The following is a 6,000-nucleotide window of genomic DNA, read 5'->3' on the forward strand; positions in this document are numbered from 1 at the left end:
CGAAGCAAAGGCAAGAGTTTGACGTAATAGTTCTGCGGAAACCCGCAAGGTGGAGATAAGTAATTAAAGAAGGGAAAATCAGACATCCACCCGTTCGTAGCAATTGCTACGAATTGAACCTTAGGCGTTCTTATACAACCATTTGAGTTACCGTAGACCTGTGCCGTAGACAGAACGTGTCCTTCCGTGGTGCTGTTTTGACACGCTTGCAAAGCCTCATTGGCCAGACCCGCCGTGGTTGCTCAGTGGCTATGGTGTTGGGCTGCTGAGCACGAGGTCGCGGGATCGAATCCCGGCCACGGCGGCCGCATTTCGATGGGGGCGTAATGCGAAAACACCCGTGTGCTTAGATTTAGGTGCACGTTAAAGAACCCCAGGTGGTCAAAATTTCCGGAGTCCTCCACTACGGCGTGCCTCATAATCAGAAAGTGGTTTTGGCACGTAAAACGCCAAATATTATTATTATTATCATTGGCCAGGGATGATAGGCGCCATATCTTTTAAAATTACTACAAATCTCTTGTAAACAACTTGCAGAAAATTTTTATTAGACTGCTATTAGACAAGCAACCGCAGTACTTTGTTTACAACTGCCGAGGCACCGGCACGACCAAGCTAGGGCCGCTCCTGCCGCCAAGACTCGGGTGACCGTATGCGGTAATCTGAACCCAAGCAGAGCCATACAGCGTGAAGTGTTGAGCGACTCACGCAAGCCAGAACACCTGCAGCCACCACGCAGTACGCCTCGTATACAGCAAAATAAATAGCTCTAAAGGATACGGATAATTTGCAAAAATATGTAAGTCGGCTGCCCGGCAAGACTCTTTCTTGACCAAAAACTTCAGTCTACTGACTACAATACTTTCTAGTGCGATCCTCCAGGAAGGAAGCGCGAGCACAAAACGACGGCCGGCCAGGAAATCTGGAGTCGAAGAGCAGGCAGCCCTGCACGGCCGTTACAGCCTTTGACGCAGCAGTACCGCCGTCCCCATGCTTTTCTTCCTGGGCTGTTTTAGATGCCTTGCACATTTGCCATCGTAAAGCAGCGGTATGAGAACGTTTACCCGCAGGACGGTGGCGCACCTGGTTCAGAAGTTTCAAATAACACGCGGTCATAACAACAACACGTGCGCCACTACGCCGTCGACTGAAGTTTGATCAGTACCAGGGTTGCGCTTTCGACGCTACAGGTGGCGCGGCCGTCGCCGGGAAACTCCACTGTCAGGAGCGTATAGAGGAAGAAATTGTGAAATTTCCTTACGATCCGCAGTGAATAACAACATGGCAAAAATTTCCCGAAGTTGCTCGAGTCGCAATACGTTGTTAGGAATGGCCTGCCTAGATGCGGACCTGCAAGTTTTCTCAGCCAGCTGCAGCTGCGAGCGTTGCGAACTTCCCCGAAGAAAACCATGGAAGCCTACCACAATTGCTGCGGTGACTCATTTCGTAGGTACCTCGAGGTGCCGCGTTAACAACCCCTCGGCGCCGCTACGACTAAACGCGATCGACGGACCAACAATTGTTAGTGAAATCGCCAACGCCTTCACGGTTCGACTGAAGCAGGGGGATTTCCTGGAAGGAGATGCCTTGCGGTGCCTGCTCACGGGCCTTTAAAGACACCAGACAATGGACAGCGGCGGAGGCCACTGTGCGAGGTCCGCTCGGGGACTAAGAGGCGTCTGCTCGGGGCAAGACACGTGGCAGCAAGAACCCGCTCAACTCGTTTTCTGGGAACCCAAACTGCGTGCGTGTGTGTGAGCCCTCCTCTTCCAAAAAAGCGGGTCAACTTCGATGACGTTGGACGCTATGAATTGACTGGTCGAACGTTTCCCTCACCTAGGTAACTAGGGTCCGATGGAGTGTTTATTAGCAGCTGTTGTCGGCTGCTAGAGTGTGCTCGTGTTCGTGCTCGTTTGCTGTATGCTTCGTCTTGCCTGCTCCATTTGGGAGCCACGATAGACTGTCGATGTATCTCTTGTTTAAAATGTAAACACTGTAAATAAACCCTGTATGCCTAATTCCTCCCAAGTTCCTCTCTACGACCTTCAACCCTTACAAATGGTGGCAGCGGCGAGATCGTCCGACAACTCCTACAACTGTATGCCAGCGGTGGGATCGTCCGACAACTCTTACAACGTGAACACAGGAACGCATTGTTTACTTAGACGAAATAAGCCCACCATACAATAAACAAAAATTCATACAAGCATTCAGAAACGTTGGCGATTGGCGTTCTCAAAAAAAAAGAAATAAGAGTCCTTGGCAACTGTGAAATTATTTGAAGTAATTCGCGTTGGAACGCACCAGAAACCTATTTTAGGACATTCCGACGCAACTAAACTATATATAAACAGAGTGTGCTGTAGGTTTGGTAAGCACATAGTTCTAAAAGAAGTCGCACACTTACGAAAACAGCCTATTTATTTGCCTACGCTTGGTCCTTCTGCATGTGTAACAATGGGACCTCTGGTATTGTCCCTAAGCACTTTGATCGTCCTTTTCGACACCTCCGGCTAAACAGCGCCGCCTTGTAGTTTGGAGCAACTGCGAATGCATAAAATAGAAACAAGTTTTCTAGGATGGATCTCAGTTACTCTATGCTTGGAAGCTGACAACAACCAAGATAGGATATAGTCGTCAGCCGAGGGTATCACGTGTACGCAAGAGAAGCATGTTTAGGATAGCCGCGGCAGCAACTTGAACAACACCAGGCTAGCTCCTTATATCCACAGTATATTCATGTGTATACGAATGGATCGTGCCAAAATAATTCGCCCGCATTCGCATTACTCAGGCCGGACCTGAAGCTACAACGAAATTTTAGACTATCCCGAGGGACAACTTCTACCATCATCGAACTATTTGATATTCTCTGCGCTTTGCACCGGACCGCGTGAGTAGACATGGCACAGAAATAGGTTATTTTTAGTTTATTCTCAAGCTGGGGGCCCTCAGGTCGCTCAAGAGCACAGACCAAAATGCGTTCAATGCCACATTTGAGATATGCAACCCTCAAGGCACACACTAAGGCCAGTGCGAGAAATTGCAATATAGCCCATCAATTGGCACCAAGAAACTGTAATATTCCTGGAAAAACTGCAGCGGAGGCGGCTGTAATACAGGCGCCGCGAAAATGAAAATACATTGAGTCTCCCTCTTACGCGCGGCGGAATTCTTCGGTGTCTGAGACAGATATCCTGCCGATTCAGCACAAGCACCTTGCATGATCGGAAATCAAAGTACTAAGAGTTGGTGATTATGAAGCCTAGCATCACCTTGTCCATGCCACCAAACTTGAGCGACAATAGAAGTTTTTTAACCTTATTGCACCGTCTACGGCTTGGTACAGAACTCAAGCGTCCCCTTTTTGGACAGGATTCGATGTAGTTCACAGTTTCAGTGTGGTCACGCATGGCCAAGACGTACAACACTTCCTTCCCGAGTGCCCACGTAGAGCATCCACTCCAAAAAAAAAGATGTTTTGGCAATGGCCAACAACGGGACTATGAAAAAGAGCACTGGTGGCTCTTGGAATATCTTTGGAAAACGCACAACTATCAACTTCATACTAAACGTTCGTGGTTGACTCCACTATTACACTTTTGCTTTGGTACCACAGGTTGTGTACATCGTTTATGCTTCACTCAAGTCCGATTTCCTTGTATGTTGTTACGTGTCCTATAATGCAGGCACGTGTGGATACGTCGGTCGTCTCGTCTGCGAAGCTCAACTTGCATGCGTGTTCTCAGTCGTGCACTTTTTTTTTACGAAACTATGGGTTTTAGTGCCATTTTCCTTTCTTTTGTTTGCGAAACTTGGCCAACGTTCATGCTATTTGACTGTCTTTAGGAATTTTCATTGGTGGTTGTTATTTTTGAACTTTTAGTTTTGCCTGCCCTCGGAAGCCCACGCCGATGACGCTGCCAAACTCATATATATATATATATATATATATATATATATATATATATATATATATATATATATATATATATATATATATATATATATATATATATATATATATATATAGCTGTGTGTGTGTGCGTACGGACGTTCCATTATGAGCAATGAATCAAAATCGGAAAAAAACATTTATTTGTCTGTACGAACTAATGACGACATACTGCTGCAGTAGAATTGATTAGGAAGTAAGAACGACGCCACATTCTCTGCCAAATCATTTCACGCACGTAAGTGATCATAAACACTTTGAGATGGATAAGGGAAGGACGCAAGTACTTGTAGCGGTGAACCGTGCGTTACACAAAGCTGTTACGGGAAAGGCAATATCGCCGCAGACGTCGCCCTAGTATGAGACACGTGCAGAGGTACATTCGTAAACACCGGTATCAATATTGTTCTATCACTACTACTAATTTCCTGGCGTCTGCTTTCAGAAATAGCGCTTGCTTCGAATGTGCGACATACGCTTTCCGGCGTACGTGTAACGGAGAGAACGACAAAGAGCGTCGTTTACGGTATTTTTTTTTCTCTTCGCTGTGTCTCTTTAAAAGCACGTTTTATCTCAGGTCCAACTCCTATTCCCCTGTATATACATGTAACACGCAGAAATGTTTTTATTATCTCCTCAAATCCCACTTTCCTAGATTGTGACCTCACCTGCGTACGCTCTCCAACCAATCAGGTGCATTTCTCCCCTTCTCCTCCATATCCGACGCTTTCTATGTCCGTTGTTTACTCTGCTCTCGAATTTCATTGTGCGAGATTGATACCGATGTCCATCCGAAGGCGCTGAAGTAGCTATCTAATGCTACATCCCCTTGCGTCACCTTCGCACGTCCATTCTGGGGTATTGGTCATGAACGGGCACGTACTAATATCACTTTCGACATGTCTAACTTGTCTGTTCGGGCACACACGCATCGGCGCATATATCGTGTGCTAGGCCAGAAACCAGCCAGCAGCAAGCCGTCTATTCGCACACATACCCAATGGTCCACATTGTCTGCTCGCCAAGTACGTCATCCTGCACGTAGCTAGGGGCCCAAGTTCACCTTCCTCCCGGTTTTTATTGTACGAGATTCGCAGACGTCCATCCAAAGTGCTCAAAGTATAGAGAAAGAACTCTATTGCCTTTAAAAAAAAACAACGTCCCAACAGGACGGGCAATGTCAGGTGTTTGGGGCACTTCGAACTTCTCTTCTTGCATCGCCGGTGTGCAACAACGATTTATTTATTTATTGTTTATATATATATATATATATATATATATATATATATATATATATATATATATATATATATATATATATATATATATCCTCAGCGCGAAGTTTTCTTCCTCTCCTCTTCGTAGCTTCTTCACGGAAATGAAAGAAAGAAGAAAGAATCAGCAAGCCGCAGTTTATTTCGTCTTTTCTGCACAACGCACCGTCGCGAAAAGCATCACGGGAGCAGCTACTCGGCTAATGCGTTCACAGGCCCGTATCCAGAGACTTGGCCATAGGCGATGGGGCTGAGGCCCGTTTATCGTCTTCGAAGTGCCGCGCGATGTCGCCGTCGTGGCCGAGGTGCACCAAACACGAACGCTCTAAACAAGGAGTGGACGAAATGAAAAAAGAAAAAAAAAACTAAGAAATCAGGGATGGTCGAGTCGAAAGTGGCGTTTAAATCAAATCAACAAATGAAAAAAAGAATAGACGAGAAGAAAACAAAAGAAAAGGCACATCCGTGAACGTGCTGCAAGATGGGTAGTGTTTGAATCCGACTGCTGGTACGATCTGTTGGGAACTCGGCGCTGACGCCCGTGGTTGTACCTGGGTCGCAAGCCCCAAGGGTAGCGTTGGCCTGGCGGCCTGGGGTACAACTGCAAGCATCCGAAGGTCCCGGCAAAGCATGAGTCGACAGGTAACAACGAAACAACTTGTTTATTTTAACATCGCAAAGAGTTGGCGGTCAGGTTTGACCGAAGTAGAGAGACGGGAGAGCACTTCACTCAACGGAAGAAATCGGAGCCCTCTTCTGGCGTCCGGGGGC

Source organism: Dermacentor variabilis, chromosome 5 (genome assembly GCF_050947875.1).
Source record: "Dermacentor variabilis isolate Ectoservices chromosome 5, ASM5094787v1, whole genome shotgun sequence".
NCBI classification, from domain to species: Eukaryota; Metazoa; Arthropoda; class Arachnida; order Ixodida; family Ixodidae; genus Dermacentor; species Dermacentor variabilis.